General features: G+C 44.4%; 1 protein-coding gene across 1 annotated transcript in view; it reads left to right on the top strand.

Moving 5' to 3' along the window:
* The window catches only part of prr33 (proline rich 33), a 46,785-nt gene that overhangs the window by 8,315 nt on the left and 13,777 nt on the right, over positions 1 to 24,693 (top strand). The window lies entirely within an intron of this gene.

A 24,693-nucleotide genomic window follows, 5' to 3' on the forward strand; every position in this document is an offset into this window, starting at 1 on the left:
TTTGGGGTGTGCCTCAGGGCTCACTCCCAAGTCAACATATGTTGTGTTTTGGACACCTTACCTTTTTTCACTATAAAGGCCTGAAGGTCACTAATATGCCAGTAAATGTTTGTAAAATATTTTAAATTACATTCAATAATTAGGTGAAACCTAAGGCTTTATTCTCTGTTGGTATTCCAGCCTTTCAATATTACTTAATTTGTATAAATATAAACACAATAACAGGAAATACAATTAATAAATACTCATTAAAGTTAATAAATAAATAAATAAATACAATTTTTAAATTAGGGCTGTCAAAATGAACATTTTATTTTTTAATAAATGTTTTTATGTTTAAGGCATTCAAAAATGTTAACACAATTACGCAGGATTCATTATTTTCTGCCATCTTTTGGCTACACAACAGTACTGTATATGATCATGCTGTCATTCATTACAGTGTGAACTCATTCTGTATGATTTATTAACTTGTTTCCTCATGGGGAACTCAATTTAGCCCTTATTTTCACATCCCCACAGGATAGAAAAAAAGTGCTGAGCAAAATTTGATATTTATTACAATAGGTTTACATGAATTCACTTAAAATAAAAGTTATATATTTTTAAGCCTATTAAATGTTAACATTGATAGCTTTCGGTTAAATTGTAATGTTGAATGGCTATAATTAATAGCTAAAACAGAAAAAAAAATAATAGAGTCATCAGTATCAGTACTGGTATCAGTGATACTGGCCTTCATTTATAGCACTTAGTAAAATGATGCCATTAAACAAATATTTTAAAAATACAGTTTTTATGTTGTTACTCTCAGGTTGTTACATTATTTTAGAGATTTAGTGTGAACATATTACAATATAAAATATATTAAAAACTTTAATGTTAGGTGTGATTAATCTCAAATAGTTGCAGAAAATTGCATTTAATTGCATTGTTGCATTGTATTTAATTTTTTTTTTTGTATTGATTGACATCACTAATTTAAATAAGTAAAGTAATACATTTACATATATAAGAGGCTAGTAAAACCACTCAGAGTATTCTGCATACAGTAGATTTATGAATTTTACCAGTTAGTTATGATCCATAGTCTTATATCTTATATCCATGATCTTATATGTTGCCTAGCAGCGTGGGGGAGAGGACGCTGGCGTTGCCTGTTCGCCTCTTCTCCACCCACAAATCATGTTAATGTACAGTTAGATTTAGATTTTGTTTTGTTTTCTTGTGGCTGTGACTAGTCAAATGGTCAGGGCTGCAGTTGGGACTGTTGTGATTGCTGGCGGCTGCTGAGAAGACGTTCGTTGTTTGCCGTTTTCCATCGCTTCTCTGTTGTTTTTGTTTGGATTGTTGTGGTTGCTTCCGAAGGCTTTGAAGGACGTTTTGTGTTGCTCGCTGCGGCTGCTTGCTGGTGGTCTCCCTCGGGCTTGGGCTGTCAAGGGATGTTCCCTTGGGCTGTGTCGCTGTTCCGTCTTGCATTGTGGCCTTCTCAGAGGCCTGAGAACTTGGTTTACCTCCTGCATTGTGCTGCGGCGATCCCCTCCATCTGGTCTTCAGCTGTCATGCCTCGACGACATCATCAGGACACTGCCGAATATGCAATATGTAGCAACAGAGCCACTAGCGCTGGGAGAAATGTAAAACATGGAATGGACCTTAGTTTTTAACTGTTATGTGTTGGTTGATTGTTTGTATTATTCTATATTTTTACTTGTTAATCTTTCTTTTCTTTTCTTTTTTTTTTCCATTGTTGCACTTTGTGATTCTTCGGAATGAAAAGTGCGTTATAAATAAAATCTATTATTATTATAGTCATAGCATCCTGTCGTCAGCCTGTGAGATTGTGTGAGGGATTCTTAATTATTGGATTAACTAGCTTATTTATTTGTTTAAGGGATAGTTCACCAAAAAAGGAAAATTCTGTCATCATTTCCTCACCCTCAAGTTGTTCTGTCGGTTCTGTGATTTTGTCTGTTCTAGTTGAAATAATACTAACGAATTATCACCACACACACACACAAAATTGTACACTTATACTGACACGAGTGGTGCACACAATGGCAAGCAAACAGCATTTCAGAAAGTGTATTCATCCCTGCCCAAGCTACATATCGGGTGGGGATACATGCAATATATCGGTAATGCGATATATCACCATAATGAATGTGGACGATATTGTTATCGGGGCACCTCAAAATAATAAAAAATATCGTAAATAATAATTTATTAACAATTATTACATTTTTTATAATACACTGAAAGGACAACTCCGGGGAATTTTTAAGTTAATCTTGATCGTTATACCTTTGTGAGTACAGTCTATAGAAAGAATAAGAAAAATGAACTGGATTGGTGCTTGCAACATGGAGCTATTACAGTTAAAGGTGCCCTAGAATTGTCAGACACAGACAAGGACACAGAGGGATTAGTGCAAGAGCAAGGTTTATTAACAGAGGTTTCAGACACAGGTGATACTTAATGGGATGGTGACACTCAGACGTAGGACGATGAAGGTGAAGACGAAGAGGGAATACAGATGAAGGCTTCTAGGCGGGACAGGTAGTCAATGATGGGTTTGGTGCGAGACCAGACAATGGGAGTGAAGGTGAGTTGGGTTTATATAGTGGTGACTGGTGATGGTGCCCAGGTGTTCAGAATGATGGTGGGACGGGCGGCAACGGGGTTTACCATGGCCCCGAGGACCGGGTCGGTCAGGGTGGTCTTGGTGAAACTGAGTGAGAAGATTGGGGTCCAGCACATCGTTCCTGGAGATCCAGCTTCGCTCCTCAGGACTGTAGGCCTCCCAATCCACCAGGTATTCCATCCGGGAACCCCATCGCCGCAAGTCGAGGATGGCTCTCACGGTAGATTGATGGGTCCTCGTCGATGGTAGGAGAAGGGGGTACGGCACCATCACCAGGATCAGTGGGTGAAGAAGGGACAGGTTCAGTGAAGGGCTTGAGTAATGACACGTGAAATGATGGTGAAATTTTGTAGGTGGGTGGAAGATGAAGGCTGTTGGTGACTTTGTTCAGCTGCCTGTCTACTGTCAGGTAGATCCTGGACTGCTGGAGCGAATTCTGGGCATATTCGGCCCAGGGCAGATACTGGCTCCAGCTCTCCTGATTCTGGTGGCAGTATACCCTCAGGAATTTCCCGATCTCCTGGATCTTCCGTTCAGTCTGGCCATTGGTTTGAGGATGATAACCTGACGAGAGGCTGACGGATACCCCTAGGAGATGGAATAAGGCTGTCCACACTCTAGAGATGAATTGGGGTCCTCGATCAGAAACAATGTTTTCCGGAAGCCCAAAATGTCGGAAGACTTGGGTGAAGAGTGCCTCCGTGGTTTCCAACGCGGTAGGTAAGCCTTTGAAGGGGATGAGTTTGCAGGATTTAGAAAATCGGTCGACAACAACTAGGATACAGGTGAAACCTTGGGATGATGGTAGGTCGGTCATGAAGTCGATCCCCAGATAGCTCCAGGGTCGCTCGGGGATCGGAAGAGGGACCAGCTTGCCCTCGGGGAGTCGCCTAGGGGTGTTGGCAATGGCGCAGACTGAACATCCCTTGACAAATCGGGAGACGTCCCGAGGCATGGCTGGCCACCAGTAACGGTGGTGAAGGAGCGAGAGGGTCCTTCTCCTGCCTGGGTGTCCAGAGCCCGGTGAAGAATGAGCCAAGTCCAGAAGGGGCAGGCGATGGTGAGGCGAGACGTAGAGGCGTCCTTCTGGACCTCCCGGCGGAGCAGGCTGTTGGGCGGTCTCCTGCTGGATCTGCTCGTGGAGCGCCCACTAAATCGGGCTGACGACCATGGCTGGAGTGAGGATGGTTTCAAGGTGCTCTGGCTCAGGGTCGGCTTGGTGAAGACGAGAGAGGGCATCCCGCCGGGTTGTTCTGGATCCCTGGACGGTACGTCACCTTAAAATTGAATATGGTGAAGAAGAGGGCCCAGCGGGCCTGACGATGATTCAGCCGTTTGACATCTCGAAGGTACTCAAGGTTTCGATGGTCGGTGATGACTTCAAATGGGTTTTCTGCTCCCTCCAGGCAGTGTCTCCATTCCTCCAGGACGAGCTTGATCGCCAGGAGCTCCCGGTTCCTGAAGTTGTAGTCCTGCTCCGTCGGGGATAACTTCTGGGAGAAGAAGGCGCAGGGATGGAGTCGTGAGGGTGTCCTCTGCCGCTGAGACAGAACCGCTCCGACCCCGGTCGATGAGGCGTCCACTTCGACAATAAACGGAAGATGAGGATTGGGGTAGACCAGGATCGTAGCGGCCTGGAAGGCGTTCTTCAGCTGGTGGAAGGCCTCCGTGGCCGATGGAGTCCAGGACAGAGACTTAGGCCGGTTCTGGAGCAGAGAGGTGAGTGATGAGCTGAGCAGGCTGTAATTCTTTATGAAGCGGCGGTAGAAGTTGGCGAATAAAGGTGATGGTCTCTGTGCTTTTGCAGGACTTGACGGACATGCTCCTCATGCTCCCTCAGGTCACTAGAATAGATGAGGATATCGTCGATATAGACAATGACAAACTTGTTTAAGAATTCATGAAATACCTCATTCATGTAATTTTGTAAGACGGAGGGTGAGTTGGACAGCCCATACGGCATCACCCGATATTCATAGTGACCTGAGGGAGTGATGAAAGCTGTCTTTCACTTGTCTCCCTTGCGAATGAGGTTGTAGGCACTTCTGTAGGCACATCCAGCGCAGATGGGACCAGAGGAAGAGGATAACTGAACTTGACAGTCTGAGAATTAAGGTAACGGTAGTCGATACACGGCCGCAAGCCTCCGTCCTTCTTGGCCACGAAGAAAAAGCACAAACTCCTCCATGGCCTTCTGTTTCGGGATGGACAGGGGATAGACGTGGCCCTTGGGTAGAGTAGCCTCAGGCAGGAGGTCGATGGCGCAGTCCCATGGCCGATGGGGTGGTAGTTTGGTAGCCAACCGCTTACTGAAGACATCCTGGAACTCACGGTAAGCTGGGGGAATGGCCACGTTGACTTGAGTTTCGGGACTCTCTACTGAGGTGGACTGGACAGGTAATGATGAAGGAACTGACGATGATGGTGGACCTTTTCGGCGAGGACGATGAATACAACGATCAAAGCAGTTCTCACCCCATTGCAGGATCTCTCCGGTGGACCAGTGGATATGCGGCTGGTGCAAGATGAGCCAGGGGCGTCCCAAGATGACGTCCACGGTTGGCTCCTCCAGCACCATGAACGTGATGGTTTCCTCATGCAGATGACCAATGCGTAGTGTAAGTGTGGGGAAGAAATGGCGGACACGACCTCGGCCCAGCGGTTTTCCCTGAATGGTGGTGGATTCTGAGGTCGACGGGACAAGTTTGACGTTGGGTGGTTAGCTTTTCAAGGGTTTGCTGACTGATGAATTTTCCCGCCGACCCGGAGTCGATGAGGGCTTGTGCTGCAACAGATGAGTGGGAATTACTAACAAATACTGGCATCTTAGTAAGGTTTGCCGTTAAAGGAGGTAACTGGATGGTTCTCACAGCTGATCATGGACAGATAATTCGGCAGTTTGTTGACCAAATACCAGTAGTTTGTTGACCAAATACACAGACCAAATGACTGTGCCCACTGTAGGGCTCGGCCTGAGAGTATTTAGATGATAAATGCCACGTGGCCTCTCTCGCTGTGGAACAGATGGGAATTCGCTTCCATATACAGGGAACATTGCAAGAGAAACCCACTGCAATCCTCCGCCGCACTGCTGTAGGTCGCCGGTCGAGTCATGGGACTTACGCAGGCAGCTGACGAAGTAGCGGGTGCCGCTTGGGCTGATACGCTAACATGGGTAGCGGTGGAGGGAGTGTCGTGAACCAGTGAAGACCGTACTGCATGAACCAGCGTGGTGAAGTGTCCGAAGAGCTCTGCATATGGTCTGGTCTTCTGTCAGACACAGACGAGGACACAGAGGGATTAGTGCAAGTGCAAGGTTTATTAACAGAGGTTCCAGACACAGGTGATACTTAATGGGATGGTGACACTCAGACGAAGGACGATGAAGGTGAAGGTGAAGATGAAGATGATGATGATGATGATGATGATGATGATGATGATGATGAAGAGGGAATACAGATGAAGGCTTCTAGGTGGGACAGGTAGTCAATGATGGTTTCGGTGCGAGACCAGACAATGGGAGTTAAGGTGAGCCGGGTTTATATAGTGGTGACTGATGATGGTACCCAGGTGTTCAGAATGATGGTGATGGGGAACAAGTGGGAGTGGCAGTGACTGTGATTGTGAGGGCGTGACAAGAATGAGTTGAAACAATACGTTAAATTGTTCTCTGATAGCTACATAGAGGGTATGTGGCTAATTTAAGGGCAACAATTGTCCAGATATAGTTTTACAGGTCCATTTACAAGCATATAAATTGTCCCTAGGATGTAATGCTCTGTTTTTGCCTTATTTGGAAGAGTCATTAATATTAATGTTGAGCTCTGCTCTGATTGGCTTATTTCAGCAGCTCACAGCACACAGCAGTTCAGTTGTTCAGTAAAGCGGGTCGTGAGTCCTGACCATCCTGACAGAACACAAACCGACTGAATGACACTTTAAGCAGAACATTTCAAATGGAGCTTGTGTGCATGATTGCCAGATTGGACATGTTTAGGTAAAACACTGGATAGTATACATGTTATTTTCACAGAAAAGCTCTGATTGGGGAATTTAAAACTGATTGGGGAACTGAAATCTGGCAACTGCAAGCAAGAACGCTCTTCCTTCCCTCAGACAAAACCAGTGGTTTTAGACTCGTCTTTTTTCGTCAACGATATTGCATGTTTATATAACGTTAGTCACAATGTAGGCTACCCAGTGACTGTGATGTACTCTGAAATACAAGCATGCAAAAACATACTTAAGCCGGGTGCACACTGTGCGATTTTGGCCACGATTTGGCCGTCTGGGACAAATTTAGCAAATCCTAAAAGATTCCTCAGATCCTAGTCTAAAATCTGACGTCTTTGGTCGTTAGTTTGACATGTTCACCGGCAGCCGATTAATGAGCGCTGCGATCAAATTTTACCTCAGACGAAATTCTGGCAGTGTCAGAAGATTTGGCACACAATCCTGCAGTGTGACTTCTCCTACGACGACAGTCAAATATCTTCCTTTTTCAAGACAAACTATGACCAAAACGAGAGCTAGAGATTTCTTTGTAGCCAGCATTTCAGTCCCGCGTGTAATGCAGCTCACCATCACCGAACGCGTCATTCATTGATGATATGAACTCCGGGTGAGTTTTCTTGCGCGCGTCCGTTTTTAGCGAGATCATACAGTGTGACATGGCGATCATGTTCGTACAGTCTGACAAGGGACATTCGCAAAGGATTTTGAAAAATCGCACAGTGTGCAGGACCCATTAGTTCTCAAAATATAAATATGTATATTTTTTAGGGCCGGGACTCGATTAAAAAAATTAATCTAATTAATTTGAGGCTTTGTAATTAATTAATCGAAATTAATCGCATTTTAATTGCATATAAATATTTGACCTGAGAACAATGAGAAGTAATTTTTCACATGGATTTTTAGTATACCATTGAATAATGACTGAATACATAAGCTTAATCAACAAAATATGTTGATTAAATGTTTATTTAAAAAATGTTTATTTATTTCAGCCCAGCAGACGTAGCAAAAGTGTAGCAAAAGCATATTTGTGATATTTGAGGCTTGATGTGCTGCGGTGATACGCAAATTCCTTGTTGTATAGCTTGCACACAACCATGCTCTTGACGACGCTTCCATTCTTTCGTTTTTTAAAACAAAATTTCCCATCCACGGGGCCAAGCAAAGCGCTCTCATCAGCTTCTTCGTTCATGTTCACTCATGGTTTGTTGTTGTCGTGTCTCCGGAGCGTTAGTTGGTGTTCCAGTATAATCGGTCCGTCGAAACTCATTAATTTAAAAACGTTCCGTGGTGCAAATATATATATATATATATATATATATATATATATATATATTTTTTTTTTTTTTTGCGTAATTAATTAACGCGTTAAAGTCACATAATTAATTAATCTTATTTACAAAAGGTTTTGTATGGTACTTGGTGTTTCCTATTGTTACTGTACTAGCATCTTGCGTTATCTAGACAATGATGTCTCTCTAAGAAACTTTCAATTTAATCAGAAATTGTTTAAACAGTCAATAAGTAGATACAATTGCTACTTACTGCTTGCAGGAATACAGATGTAATTGCCACTTTCTTCAGTTTTAGATGCTGAGCGAAGCTTGCTTGAAATGGGCGGAACAAACGAACGATCTTGAATTCAATTGTTGTGGTATCCGATTATAAACATCAACCATGACTGTTGATATTTTTTATCTGTGGGAAGGGTAGAAAAGTCCTCAAGTCCTCTGCACAGCCTGGAACATGACGTGTGTCCATGAGAGCTGCCGTTTTTGCAATCCTCGAGTGTCTTGTTTATCTGCAGTCCCGATGATTCGGCTCCGTCAGTTCCGCCTGCCAATGAACATGTTTGGACAGATATAAATATAAATTATCCCCAATGATTGCATCACGGTTTGTGTTATATTGAGAATCACTTATATTTACGTGGTGTTTTTCATGCATGAGATTTACATATGAAGGAGGAGGCAATGGTGTTTGAGACTCACAGTATGAGTTGTCCATGTACTGAACTCGTATTATTTCACTATGGCAAGGTTAATTCAATTTTTAATTCTAGGGCACCTTTAATGCCCAGAGCCCCCACTCAGCTAAAACGACAGCTATGGGGGCATAAACGTAAACGGTGTCTTTGTGCCTCTTAACAGACACATAATATTTAAAAATGTCTTATTTAAAGAAATCTAGTTTTTGACCATGTCTAAACTCACTTTGTGGGTAATGGCATTATAATTTATAATTTATAATTTATATTACTTTCCGGCCACAAAATGACTAATTGGCCTCTTTGCATTGGATTTCTCTATTTTAACCTATATCTCAGAGCTAAATACAAGAGCATAACATTACAATGTTGTACCTCCGTCACTCTCCATTTTAAAATGACACTGTAAATGCGGTGGATGTGATAATCAATGCACACTATGCTGTACTGTTTACCAAAAATTGCTGCAGATACCTGTATAGTGGAGCTGTTGTCTATTCTAGTGTTTCCCAACCTTTTTTCAGTCATGGCACCCTTTGAAATTTTTCAAAATTCTCTGGCACCCCCTCGCATAAGTTGCACTAGAGGTGTAACTGTACAGATTGCTCACGGTTCGCTTTGTATCACGGTTTTAGGTTCACATTTCAGTACAGTTCGGTATTTGCTATGTTCAGGGGAAAAGGACTACTGTCAAATGAAAATAAAGAAAATAAGAACAAATAACTTAAATACAAGCAGCAGCACAAATAAATACTGTTGAGCAAAGATGAGAATAAAATAAACAATGCTTTTCAGGTTTTTCAGGTAGGTCTAACATTAGTTTTTAGGTAGAGGAATGGAATAAAGTAATCAAATGTAAAATAATGGCATATTTAAGTGTTTAAATAAAAAATATATATATCCTTATTAAACTTACAAAAGCTATTCAATCAAGAGCAGTGAGACTAAATCAGACTGATTTATTCTGAACGGTTCGCATCTCAAATCAGTGCTAAACACAAGTTACTTTAGTTGCTCACTTTCTGACATGAGTGACAGTCCCTCCGAATAGAAATATACTAATGTCTTGAATCATATGTTGTAACTCCAACCGGTCACTGAATTGAGACATGTTTTGCCGAAAGAGCTGATTAACTCACGAGTAGCTGATACTGCGCATGCGCATGTAACTGAACGTGCAGCGGTTCTCGGATCAGCCGTATAGAATCTAAAACCATTTCTTTCGGACACGTTCGATACTGAGAACTGACGAGCCGATGAACAGAGCCTCTTCATACACACAACGTTCTTCCCAACTGGACTATTTGGCTTTTTTCTTCAAGATAAACTTAAAAATTCACCGGAGTTGTCCTTTAAGAATACTTAGCCCATCAATCATATAAAATGCTTAACACCGCTGAATTCTGCATCAAAGGCACGTGCTCAGATGTAAAAAAAAAAAGCCCAATGTGCATTTGCACATGGCTGAACGAGTGGAGACCTGAATTAATTGCACACTCACTTTCTGACAGCAGAGGGCGCTGATGGAACTGCAGAATGCAGCGCTTACCCCGGAAACCCTGCAAATCCAACTGCACTAGTGAGCTTTTTTAAAATGTTCCAAACAGCCATTCATTTTTGTAATCTCAATGTTGTTCATCACAGAACCAAATACTTAATACTTAAAGACTTAAAAGGCTATAATATTCAAACTTAAACATTTGTATATTTTAATCTGGACTATATGCCCTAATAATTAGAAATATTCTGATTATTTGTTCAGTAAAATTCATTAGATAACAAGTTAATACATTATTACCAAACAAAAAAAAATACTTTACAGGGTTTTTCCTGGGTCAGAAATGGTCTTCGGTGGTGGCTGACCAGACATGGTCATCCACACACATTATGCGCGCACACACATAAACAGTAAAAGTACCTTCCCGTGTGATCTGTGAACCCAATACTGAAAATAATTGTAAAATAAATGCAATTTTTTTTTTTTTTTTTTTTTTTTTGCTCATCTAATTTTGATATCTCTATGTATGATGTCTTGATGTTTGTTTATTTAGTTCCTCGGTTTTACACAGTCTGCATGGTTTACTGATTCATAATTTTGGCCACAATTATTAAAAAGTAGCATTAAAAATGTAATAACAAATAGTCTAATTCTCTACCATAATAAAATTATTGGCTATCAAAAACTTGCGTTGTTCTGGATTCACCTTATTCTAGTCTAAACAATTTTTTTTTGTTTGTTTGTTTTTTTGGTAATTTACTACACATTATCAATATAAAAACTCAAAATAAATACATGAAAATACTGTGGATTATTAAGACTAATTCTTACTAACCCTTCTTGTTTAAAGGGGGAAGCACACTTGCGTTCTCATTTTAGAGGTGTTGTGAGTAAATGATTACACACCGATTTGTGAGTTCAGTGTTGGACAAATCAGTTCATTAAAATGAATTGGTTCAATTCATTAGTTCGCGAATCGGACAAAAGTGGATGCGTTATATGTGAACCCAGACTGTTAAAACAACGCAAAAGATTGATCAAAGAAAACACTTCATATGGATATTTTTCCATTTATTTGAAAGTATGGTTTATGTCAGCTGTGTGTGCAAAACGTCTGTCAAAAGAGGTGCATTTTTTGAGCACAATTCACATCCATCAGTAATTCAATGAAAATATTGTGTGAACGCGCCACGTGGAATATGGAGTCAGTCTTCCGACCTTTTACCATTTTGTCAGTTCAGTTGATTTTGGTGATGGTTTTGAAGACAGAGAGAGTGCGAGTAATGAATAATGTTATTGACAGAGAGAGTCAATAACTCATCAAATAAGGCTTTGGCGGGGAAAAAAATTAAATGTTGGAAAAACCCTGCTTTAGAAACAATATTTAATGGACCTAAGATAAAACCAACAATAATCAGTTGTATTTCTTAATTAACATTAACAAAAACATAATACTTTCTGTAACATATGTAGCTATTGCTCAATCTTAGTTAATGAATTAAATAATGAGACCTTATTGTTATGTTACCTGTTGTTCTTTATAGCCTAATTCTTTTGCACTTTAATCTGTCTGAAAATATTACTTTTATATATTTTTGTATTTTGTATTGTATAACTTATGTATTTAAACATTGTATTACTGTATTTAAACATTTAGTTATTTTTGTTATTACTTTTTTGCAACTTATTTTAATATCATGATAATTACGTATACCGTGATAAAAGCTTAAGCAATTAATCTCAATATAAAAAATTGGTACCGGCACATGCCTACATTGCACGCGTTCCCCGTGGCTCGAATCCCACTGCTGCCGAGGCAGATCAGTGGCTTTAGTCGTGGGGATCGCAAATGGATCTAAAAGAGGGGTTAGAGACGGGCTCTGCCTTATCTTTGCTCTTACCTGTTAGATCTAGTGCCACCATCCAGGGTTTGGAAGCCCGCTCTGCTGTTTCTTCCACCCTGGGCGAGGCATCGATACAGTAGTTATCCAGTTTTGAGGAGCTGGATATTGTTGAAGAATTGAAGACTCGCCACTTCATTTCCCTGCCAGTGTGGAGCTTGTGGAGGTGTTGAGCAGAGCGGTTGAGCAGACTGGCCATGAGAAACTCAGGAGTGCCCGTCTGTAAAAAGCAGCGAGGTCTGATCTTCAGCTGATTTTGCTCTCCGAGCCACAAAGGATCAGTCATTCTATGGCAGATCAGGCTGTTCTATGGCAGTCCACGGAGAGGCATTTATGGCTGAATCTTACGGATATAAAGGAGAAAGATAACAGCTTTCAGCTGGACACCCCCCTGTCTCCTGAGGGCCTTTTTGGTGATGCTGTCAACACGTTAACCGACAGGTTTCAGGAGGCAACAAAAGCAAACGGTGCCAGGACCATCAGAAGCCGAGTACCAGCTCCTCACACTGAGTGCAAGGGGCAATATTCAAAGGGTAAGACAGATCTGAGGACCATCATTATCTTTAAGAAGGCTGCATCTAAGCGACCCTGTAGATTTTCTAGTTGAGTGGGAGAATCTTCCAAATATATCTCAGTGGGTCCTTCAGACTATAAAAAGAGGGTACGCCATTCAGTTTAGATGTTGTCCACCTAGTTTCAACTGGGTTTTGTCCACAGTGGTGGGCCCGAGCAGGATTTGGTTATGACTCAAGAAGTACAGACTCTTCTGCGAAAGGAGGCTATAGAGAGGGTCCCTCCTCTCACCAGGGAGTCAGGGTTTTACAGCCAGTACTTCATCATGCCAAAGAAGGATGGACGGTTGCGTCCCATTTTAGATCTCCACGTTCTCAATAGCAATGTAGCAAAGATCAAGTTCAAGATGTTTAGACTCAAACAGATTGTGTCAAAGATCAGATCTGAGGTCTGGTTTGTCTCAATAGATCTAAAAGACACATTTCCATTTATTCATTTTTCTGCAGCACATGAAGTTCCTGAGGTTCGCTTTCGGGGGAGAAGAATATCAATATCAGGTATCAATAACAGGGTATCCGCATTGTCAATTATTGTCACAACCGCTGGTGAAGATCCCACCGTCGGCCATCAGAGGTCGCGCTCACCAGAGTACTAACTCACTCATGGACTTAATTTCCCATAATCCCACATGCCGGGACTGATTACCATCCACCTGTTCCCCATCAGCTGGCCTATATATTCTCTGAGCACACACACACACACTGCAAAGTCTTGTTCTGCCCCGGCGACATTTCTGAGCGTTTACCCATTGTTGTTTCTGATCTGCCTGTTTACGAACCTGCCTGTTTATCGACTCTGATTCTTGCTGCCTGCCATTTTGACCTGTGTTTGCCTGGACTCTGGTTATTCGACTGTTTGCTGCCTGCCCTGACCCTTGCCTGGTATGATTAAGATTTACGCCTTGCCTGTGATACTACTGTTAATTCTTGGCTACCGACCTTTGCCTGTTACTACTGTGAGTTTGTGTGTTTCCAATAAACTGCACATGGATCCCAATCCACCTGAGTCCTCATTACAGAAGACTTCGCCAAACACAGATCCAGCAGACTTCTCTCGCTTCACACAAGAGCTCTCCGCACAAGCCAGCCAGCTAATGATGCATCACCAGCAACTCACACGATTGACCAGCATGACGGAGGAACTGGTTAAGGCCGTGCAGAGCCTCCATCTTACACCAGCAACGGCCGATGCACCATTACCACGCCAAGAGCCACCAACCGCACCCGTTACAACGGCAATGAGCAGCCCACGTCTGGCGTTCCCTGAAAAGTTTGACGGCACCCCGGCCAAATGCAAGGGATTTTTAATGCAGTGCTCCATCTTTCTGGCCCAACAACCAACCCTGTACTTCACAGACTCTGGTAAGATTTCACTAATCTGTTCACTGCTCACTGGGAAAGCACTTGACTGGGCAACAGCAGTCTGGGACGAACGAACCCGCGAGAGCACTACATATGCCAACTTCATTCAACGCCTACGCATAGTTTTCGACCATGCTGAGGGAGGACGAAGCGCAGGCGAACAGCTGCTCGCCCTCCGGCAAGGGAGATGTACGGCAGCAGAATTTGTGCTCACTTTCCGCACCCTAGCAGCACAAACCGTGTGGGTAGAGGACACCTTGAAAACCCTATTTCGCCAAGCCCTCAATGAGGAACTGCAGTCAGAACTCGCATGCCGCGATGAGGACAAGAGCTTGGATCAATTCATCGAACTGGCGATTCGCATTGACAACCTCATCCGCTCTCGCCGAGGACCACGAAGTGGTGGCAACCCAATGTTCTCTCAGCCCCTCGACAGCAGTGATGAACCCATGCAAATCGGTCGCACACACATCTCTTCTGAGGAACGAGAGCGCCGCATCCGAAATCATCTGTGCCTCTACTGTGGTCTTTCCGGACATCGCAGAGCCGAGTGCCCGACCCGACCATCGCAACCACAGCCCCGCCGGGTGAGTTTGCTCATTTCCACTGTTTCTCACCACAACTGCCTAGATTTACCAGTCACAGTAACCTACCAGTCTAAAGTAATTACAACCCAGGCATTAATAGACTCTGGAGCTGCAGGCAACTTCATTGATGAAGGTCTGGTTCGTCAACATGAAATGCCGCTAAACCCATGCAACTTTCCTCTGGCAGTGGCAGCACTAGATGGGCGCCCCCTGGGGACCGGACAAGTACAGTTCACCACCACCGAACTTCACTTACAAGTGGGTGCTCTACATACTGAATCCATCCAGTTCTACGTCATTCAGTCTCCACACAACCCGATCATTCTGGGCTTCCCCTGGCTACAAGACCACAACCCGCAGATCTCCTGGCAGGATAAGCAGATCACCCAATGGGGTCCTTCATGTCACTCCCGCTGCATCCGTTCTGTCAGGCTTCTACCCATTCGATCTACCAGCATGCACCACACCACGGACTCCACACCAGGTATTCCTTCGGCATACGCGGACCTCTTAGAAGCCTTCAGCAAGACCAAAGCCTCACAACTACCTCCTCATCGCAACACCGATTGCGCCATCGAACTGCTACCTGGTACCACTCCGCCTAGGGGTCGCATCTTTCCTCTGTCCGAACCGGAGGATCTAGCAATGAAAACATACATTCAAGAGGAGCTGGCCAAGGGGTTCATCCGATCATCTACCTCACCTGCTGCTGCGGGATTCTTCTTCGTGGGGAAGAAGGATGGAGGCCTTCGTCCTTGCATTGACTCCCGTGGGCTTAACGATATAACGGTCAAGTTCAGATATCCTCTGCCACTGGTGCCCGCTGCCTTAGAACAACTTCGATCTGCCAAAGTATTTACCAAGTTGGACCTTCGGTCTGCCTATAACCTCATTCGCATCCGGGAGGGTGACAAATGGAAAACTGCATTCTCCACTAGTAATGGGCACTATGAATACCTAGTCATGCCCTTCGGCCTGTCCAACAGTCCATCGGTGTTCCAATCATTCGTCAACGACATCTTTCGAGACTTATTGCATCAATGTCTGGTGGTATACATTGACGACATCCTCATCTATTCAAACACCATGGAAGAACACATTCAACACGTACGAACGGTCTTGCAGCGCCTCATCAAGCACCAGCTGTACGCCAAGTCAGAGAAATGTGAGTTCCACCAAACCTCAGTAACATTTCTTGGTTATGTCATTAGCCCAGAGGGAGTGGCGATGGATGAAGGAAAGGTTCGGGCAGTCGTGGAATGGCCTCAACCCACCACTCTGAAAGAGCTGCAAAGATTTTTGGGGTTCGCCAACTTCTACAGGCGCTTTATCAGAGGTTACAGTTCAGTCGCCGCACCACTCACTTCCATGACAAGAGGAGGAGGCAACAAGCTACGATGGTCCGCCGAGGCCTTGCAAGCATTCAGTAACCTGAAGAATAGATTCACATCAGCACCCATCCTGCACCACCCGGACCCTCAACTACCTTTTGTGGTGGAGGTGGACGCCTCTAACACAGGAATTGGCGCCATTCTCTCACAACGGCAAGGTAACCCGCCTAAATTATTCCCCTGTGCCTTTTATTCCAGAAAACTGTCTACAACGGAGCAAAACTATGACGTGGGCAATCGCGAACTTCTAGCCATGAAGGCAGCTTTTGAGGAGTGGCGTCATTGGCTTGAGGGAGCAAGACATCCATTCCTGGTGCTGACGGATCATCGCAACCTCGAGTACTTGCGCTCAGCCAAGAGACTAAACCCCAGGCAAGCTAGATGGGCACTCTTCTTTACCCGGTTTGACTTCTCTATCACCTACATTCCAGGTTCTAAGAACATCAAGGCAGATGCATTGTCACGTCAGTTTGACAGCGCTCCACAGAATACCTTGCAAGACCCAATTATCCCACCCACCCTCATCGTCGCTCCAGTTCAATGGGACATCATGTCAGAGATTGCACAGACACACGAGCAGAACCCGCCTCCCGCTGCATGTCCCAACGTTCGTACCTTTGTGCCGCCAGGGCTCAGGGAGAAGGTAATTTGATGGATACACTCCTCAAAAAGCTCCGGTCACCCGGGAATCACCACGACAACCAGGCTAATAAGGAACCGATTCTGGTGGGACTCGTTACAAGCAGATGTTGCAGACTTCGTCAATGCTTGCCACACATGCGCCGCAGCAAAGACCCCAAAACAACTCCCAGCAGGTCTATTACAACCACTACCCATCCCTCAGCGTCCATGGTCTCACATAGCTATCGACTTCGTTACTGATCTACCGCCATCTCAAGGTAACACCACCATACTAACTGTGATTGATCGGTTTTCCAAAGGATGTCGACTAATCCCTCTGCCTAAGTTACCCACAGCCTTCGAAACTGCTGAACACCTGCTCCAATACATATTCAGATACTATGGTCTTCCAGAGGATATTGTCTCGGACCGAGGACCTCAATTTACGTCAAGGGTATGGTCAGCTTTCTTCAAATTGTTAAATGTTAATATAAGCCTCACCTCTGGTTACCACCCACAGTCTAATGGATAAACTGAACGCCTGAATCAGGAGATATCCAAATTCCTCAGAATGTTCTGCCAGCAGAACCAAACAGACTGGAGTCGCTTCCTTCCCTGGGCGGAGTATGCGCAAAACTCTATCCTCAAACCTGCTACCAAGTTAACACCATTCCAATGCATTCTAGGATACCAACCACCACTATTCCCATGGTCCGGGGAGCCATCCGAGGTTCCTGCAGTAAACGACTGGATTCAACGCAGCGAGACCATCTGGAACCAAACTCATGTACATCTCCAACGAGCAATAAACAGGGTCAAGGAACAAGCGGATCGTCATCGCCGTCCTCATCCTGACTATACACCAGGACAGTGGGTGTGGTTATCCACTCGGGATCTACGATTACGGCTACCAAGTAGGAAGCTCAGTCCCAGGTATGTGGGTCCATTCAAAATAGTCAAACAGATTAACTCAGTGTCATATCGTCTAGAATTACCTGCCACTTACCGCATCTCTCCCACCTTTCATGTGTCTCTGTTGAAACCGGCTGATGGTCCGAGGGTGGAGCAAGAGTCCAGTGAAGCAGGCCCCCCACCAATGATCGTGGATGGCGATGAGGCGTTTTCCGTGCGGGAGTTGCTAGATTCCAGACGCCGGGGGGCGGCAGATCCAGTATCTGGTCGATTGGGAGGGGTACGGCCCAACCTAATCAATGACTTTCATAGGACCCACCCGGAGAAACCGGCCCCACGACCCCGAGGAAGACCCCGGCGTCGGATGTGCGCCCGCGTCAGGAGCCGCTCGCAGGGGGGGGGCTCTGTCACAACCGCTGGTGCAGATCCCACCGTCGGCCATCAGAGGTCGCGCTCACCAGAGTTCTAACTCACTCATGGACTTCATTTCCCATAATCCCACATGCCGGGACTGATTACCATCCACCTGTTCCCCATCAGCTGGCCTATATATTCTCTGAGCACACACACACACACTGCGAAGTCTTGTTCTGCCCCGGCGACATTTCTGAGCGTTTACCCATTGTTGTTTCTGATCTGCCTGTTTACGAACCTGCCTGTTTATCGACTCTGATTCTTGCTGCCTGCCATTTTGACCTGTGTTTGCCTGGACTCTGGTTATTCGACTGTTTGCTGCCTGCTCTGACCCTTGCCTGGTATGATTAAGATTTACGCCTTGCCTGTGATACTACTGTTAATTCTTGGCTACCGACCTTTGCCTGTTACTACTGTGAGTTTGTGTGTTTCCAATAAACTGCACATAGATCCCAATCCACCTGAGTCCTCATTACAATTATATTGATGACTGGCTAATTTTAGCGCAGTCAGCTCAGATGGCGGTTCAAAATCGAGATGTTATTCCTGCACTCATGAGAAAGCTGGGGCTGAGTCTAAACTCAAAAAAGAGCATTTTTATCGGCCACAGAACTAAGTATCTGGGTGTGAGTTGGAATTCGATCACTATGCAGGTTCGTCTATCAGAACTGCATATAGGGTTGATTCATCAGTGAAAGGGGTCACATACTGTCAAACAGTTTCAGAGACTGTTAGTTCTGATGGCAGCAGTGTCCAGCGTTATACGTCATGGCCTATTTTACATGAGACGGTTGCAGTGTGTTTGGCGATGGAACCTTGGTTTTTGGCCCAAGGCCCAGTGTTGGGAGCTCCATGTCAGCGAGTCACTCTGATGATAGATTCCCTCACAGGTTGGGGGTTACCATGAGTGCAAACCGAGATTGTGGAGCTGTAATGATACAGAGGCAGAAACTATAGAGTGTTCGTCTTTAGCAGGATTAGAACCCTGGTCCCCTGGACACAGAGCTGATGTGCTTCCTGAGTGACCTTACTCAAGGTTGGGGATTTTGAGACCCAAGTGCAAAAGAAAAACTAAAATATCAAGGAAAGGAGTGAAACAAAAAACAAAGTACAAACAAATAAACTAGCATCAAAGCTTTTAATGGTCACAAAAAGTAAATCAAAACAAGCACAATGGCTCACAAAAAAACTCACGGAATGCACTGGGATACACTGGTAGGTAGGCTCAAGACTGAACAAAAAACAATTACTGAAGACAAACGTAAATAGGCCCCAACATAGGTGAGTATCATCAACAGTGATTGTTAAGTACAACTGAGAGTTCTTGCCAATGGTTTTCCCCTGGCAACTGGGAGGAGGATTGCAGGCAAAAGACCTCCTGCACCCCCTTGTGACTGGGAGCGATGCCGCTGATCATGGCGGGAGTGTGGTCCTAGTGGTCGGAGGAAGTATTGCTGGCTTACAGGAGCCCCCTCTTGATGAACGGCTCCTGGCGTTCCTTTTAGTGCTGTTCAACTGCTGTCTGTGGAAGTCCCTGATGAGATCTGGGTCCAGTATGTCTCTAGCTGGTACCCACGAGCGCTCTTCTGGACCATAGCCTTGCCAGTCAAGCAAATACTGTACCCCTCCCCGTACTTTGCGCACATTCAATAATCTCTGCACAGAGTCAACCTGTTGACCCTCCACCATCCGAGGAACTGGAGGTAGTCTACCTACAGGAGACAAAGGAGAGTAGATGACAGGTTTGAGGCCTGAGACATTGAATGTGGGGTGTATGTGGATGGACCTGTGCAAAAGGAGTCGATAAGACACCGGATTTATTTTCTTGAGAACCTTGAAAGGTCCAATGTATTTAGGACCTGGTTTCCGTGACTCGAGGCGCAATGGCAGATTCCTAGTTGAAAGCCATACTTTCTGTCCAGGACGGAATGATGGACCTATCCGCCTACAACGATTGACCTGTTTCTGTTGTTCCCAGGACGGCTTTAACAGGGCTACCCGAGCTCTCCGCCAGATCCCCCGGCACCTCTTGGCTAACTGGGCCGCTGCTGGAACCTGTGCTTGGACGGGTTCAGAAAACAGATGGGGGAACTCAAACTGGCATTCAAATGGAGACATACCCAATGATGAGTGATGGAGAGTGTTATGGGCAAATTCCGCCCAGACCATCTAGGAACTCCATGTGCTCGGGTTGTGCGAGACCAGACACCTGAGGGTCTTTTCAATCTCCTGGTTCCCTCTCTCTGTCTGACCATTCGATTGGGGATGAAACCCTGACGACAAGCTGATGGTGGAACCGATTAGACGTCCAAAAGCCTTCCAGAATCTTGAGGTAAACTGGGAACCCCGATCAGAGACCATAACCTGAGGAAAACCATGAATTCTAAAGACATGTTGCATGAGAAGTTCTGTCGTCTGGCCTGCTGTAGGAATTTTAGAGGTGGGAATGAGATGACATGCCTTAGAAAATCTGTCGACTACTTCGAGAATCACTCTGTTACCTTGGGAGATGGGAAGGCCAGTAACAAAATCCATGGATATGTGGGACCAAGGTCATCTCGGGATAGGAAAGGGATGTAGTTTACCTTGAAGGAGGGCTCTAGGCTCCTTTTTCTGGGTGCAGGTGGAACATGCAGCAACAAAGCTCCTGATATAATTTCCTATGTTGGGCCACCAGAACTTAGATTGAATCTGTCTCAGGGTTCTAAGGACTCCTGGATGTCCAGATGAAGTTGCTGCATGACCCCACTGCAGTACTTTGGACTTGATGGTGTTTGGCACAAAGAGGATGTAGAGCCTTTTGTACTACTGTCACCAAGTTCTGCTGGATGCCTACCAGCACTCTGGGCCTTGGTTTAATGGGTTCCGACTGCTTTGACAGAGCATCAGGCTTTATATTCTTGGAACCGGGTCTGTAAGAGAGTACAAAGTTAAAGCGGTTAAAGAACAGGGCCCAGCGAACTTGGCGAGGATTCAACCTCTTGGCTCCCTGGATGTAGGTGAGGTTCTTGTGGTCTGTCCATATCAGAAATGGGTTTTTTTGGGATTTTTGTCCCCTCCAATCAGTGCCTCCATTCCTCCAGTGCCAGCTGAACCGCCAGAAGCTCCCAATTCCCAATATCATAATTTTTCTTAGCTGCTGTCAGCTGTCGTGAAAAGAAGGCACAAGGATGGAGTTTATTATCCCTAGTCGCTCTCTGGGATAGAACAGCTCCCACACCCACGTCTGATACGCGTCCACCTTGACAATAAATGGTAACTCAAGATCTGGTAGAGTCAAAATGGGAGTTAAAGTAAATAGCTGTTTGAGTTGTTCAAATGACTGGTTAGCCTTCTCAGTCAACTGGAAGGGTGTGCCAGACCTCCTGGTGAGAGCTGTGAGGGGTTCTGCAATGGAACTGAATCCTCGAATAAACCTCCTATAAAAGTTGGCGAAACCCAGGAAGCGTTGTACTTGTTTCAATGAATCAGGGCAGGGCCACTCCAGGACTGCACAAACCTTGCTGGGATCCATCTGTACACTGCCACATGAAAGGATGAAACCCGAAAAAAGAGACAGTAGTGACATGAAACTCACTTTTTTCCAGCTTGACGAAGAGGTTGTTCAGGAGCAGATGAGATAGAACGAGATAAGATATCATCGAGATATACAAACACACATTGGTTCTACATTTCTCTCAGGACATCATTGATAAGGGCTTGGAAGACGGCAGAGGCATTAGCTAGCCCGAAGGGTTAGCCCCTCCACAATAAAGGTGTATGTGGCGTAAATCTCTTTAGGTGGTGTATCTCTGGGGCGACACCCTCTAAGTACTTGTTTCCTTCCTCGCACTTTGAGGTTAAGACTCGTGGTTCACACAAGGGTGCGAGCACACCTGGCCATTGTACTACAGGGCTTTTCTGAGGCTCCCTTTGAGCCGTTTGAAGAAGTTCATGAAAAGTTTCACACACTAAAAACAATCTTTCTGCTTGCGAAATCTTCACTAAAGAGAATGAGATATTCAACCACTGTCAGTGGCACCCTCGTGCTTGGAATTTGCGCCAGGTATGGTTAAGGCCTTACTTCACCCTAAGCCTTCACCCTACATTCCTAAGGTTCCTACTAATACTGTAAGACCAATCATAATACTCTCTTGTCCTCTCTGTCAGATGTCAGATGGCTTTGCCCATTTCGGGCATTAGATTCTTATGTCTACAGAGCTGCCCTGTGAAGAAAAACTGAAAAGCTGTTTGTGTGTTTCAGGCCACCCTTGAGAGATCTGAGGACCAAAAGGGATCCTCAGATCTAACCGAGAGGCTTCTTCTGCTGCACACAAGGGAAGATATCTGGAAGAGTGTTTGTAACTAAGCAGATCTTGGCAGCTATTGACTACAATAGTATTTTTCCCCCACTGTGGTGGTCAAAGTGTTTCGAGATCTGCTTGGTTACAAACATTCTTCCAGAAATCTTCCTTTATCTTCAGCAGAACAAAGAAATTCATACAGGTTTGGAAAAACTTGAGCATGACTAAATTATGACATATTTTTTGGGCTGAGTTATACAGAGTACACAGCTTCATTACTTGAGTAAAAGTACAGATACCCCTTGATAAATTTTACTCAAGTGCAAGTAAAAGTACTACAGTCAGATGTATGCTTAAGTAAAAGTACTAAAGTACTTGTTTTTAAAAGTAGCTACTTGAGTAAATCAAGAGTATAAGAGTACATTTTATAAATATTGCATTACTACTGACACAGTGCTTACATTTATGTACAGAAACGTCCTACATGGAGTTATGATAAATGTTAATGTCTTGGAGAATGTTAAAGGAATTGAAAGTAAAATCCAGTAGTTTTCATCTTTTTACCATGTTGCTTTATTTAAACTTTCGCAATAGCACAACAACACTGACAAACCTCTGCAAGAGTTTTAATGGATTTTTTGCAGAGAAATATCCAAACGGTGTGCATCATGATGAACACTTTACATTAAGTTTTATGGTTTTAAGTCATTCTCTTCAACTGCTATTGAAGTTAGAAACATGTATACCAATGTTGTTTGTAACTTTAGAGATGGTCCCTAAATTTGCGATTCTCAAACGTCAAGCCAACTTTATGCCAGTAATATCATGTCAATGCACTGTAGTGTATCACTCAATTTTCGCTACTGAAATAAAACAAAAACAGTATGATGAATGAATCTCCTGCATACATCGCACGTTCATCTCTGCTTTGAGTGCAGATTTTAGTGAGGGCACACTCTAAACAAAAATCGGGCTAATCTGAACGCCTCTTTCATAAATAGAAACTAGGGCTGTCAAAATTAACGCGTTGGGGGGGGGGGGGGACACTCAGTTTCAGTCAATCTCATGTCAATCTTGAGTACCTATAGAGTAGTATTGCATCCTTCATATCTCCGAAAAGTCTTTAGTTTTATTATATGTATAAAAGAAATATAGGCTGTACCGAGTCTTTCCGGAAAAAAACGAGTGCCTGGAGGCGTATCGTGTGGGAGGAGCTAAAGAATGACGAGCGCACAAAGCGGTGACGTCCTCAAGTTTGGAGAAACCAATGGCTATCGATTCTCAGCTAATACAGATATCATCCAAAATCAGATTCGGAGGCTGAAATAAATTGAACAGGAGAAACAGCAACAGCAGGACATCCGTCTTGACATCCATGTGTTTACTCGCAGTTTATGAGGACATGATTCGGTTTATGGACTATTGTATGCGACTAAACATTAGCAGTAGCAAGCAAAACGGTTTTGCACGTCAGACTAGTGTAACGTTATACATAGAACAACAATGGACTAACCGTTAGAGCATTTGAATGACGAAGCACGCGATCGTGTCTTTTACTGATGTTTACTCACGCGACGATAGCCAACAGCATAGACATTTGAAGCAGTTTTACTCACCGACTGCTTCCAAAGCAGGACAAAAACACACTTCTTTGGTATGATTTGGTGAAGTCCTGTGACAGCAGTGACCATAAAAATCCACTTTGCGACGCGACTGAAGCGATGTTGTGAAGCTTTCCGTCATTTCTGCTTTCAAATCGGTTCAAATGCAGCGCTGCCTTCCCGGAATGCTGTGCTGAAGCATTGAAGTCGCTTGATCTCACCCATAGGAATAAAGTGAAGAGCGGCGTGACAGAATTGTTCAGGGACGACTGGATCTGCACCTGGGAATTTATGGGCGTGCATTTCTTCTCTCGTACCAGTCACGCGCGCATGCACCCTACCGGGAGAAGAGCCTGAACGGCCCATACAAGGACCTTCCGCTCTGTTCACGTCAAGCCGAGCCATACTCGAAAAAAACTCTCCGAAACTTGTGAGAAACCGGAAGGAGTATTTTTGATACTTTGTCTATGTTTAGGATGGGAATCCAAGTCTTCAACAGTGTAAAAAGCTCAGTATGCATGAAACAGCATTTCACCCCCCCCCCCCCCCCCCCTTTAACACAAATTCATTTTAACGGCACAAATTTTATTAACACGCGATTAACGCAGCGCCCATTTTCTGTTTGATGCATGGCCCGTAGTTGGAGAAAATGAGTTCAGCCATAGACATAAAGGATGCAGCAAACATTAATAGGGAAAGAAAAGGGTTAACAATAACATTACTCTGAAACACGTGCAGTTATAGCCTACATAAGCTGCCATATTTTCTGCTTAACTTTTATTAGACTCCAGGTCAAAAGAAAAGTGGGCCCCACTTTATATTAGGTGGTCTTAAGTACTATGTACTTACATCAAAAAATACATCACCTTTGCTGATATTGAGGTGGGATATGGGTAGAGTTAG

This window comes from Pseudorasbora parva, chromosome 25 (genome assembly GCF_024679245.1).
Source record: "Pseudorasbora parva isolate DD20220531a chromosome 25, ASM2467924v1, whole genome shotgun sequence".
In the NCBI taxonomy this organism is placed as follows: domain Eukaryota; kingdom Metazoa; phylum Chordata; class Actinopteri; order Cypriniformes; family Gobionidae; genus Pseudorasbora; species Pseudorasbora parva.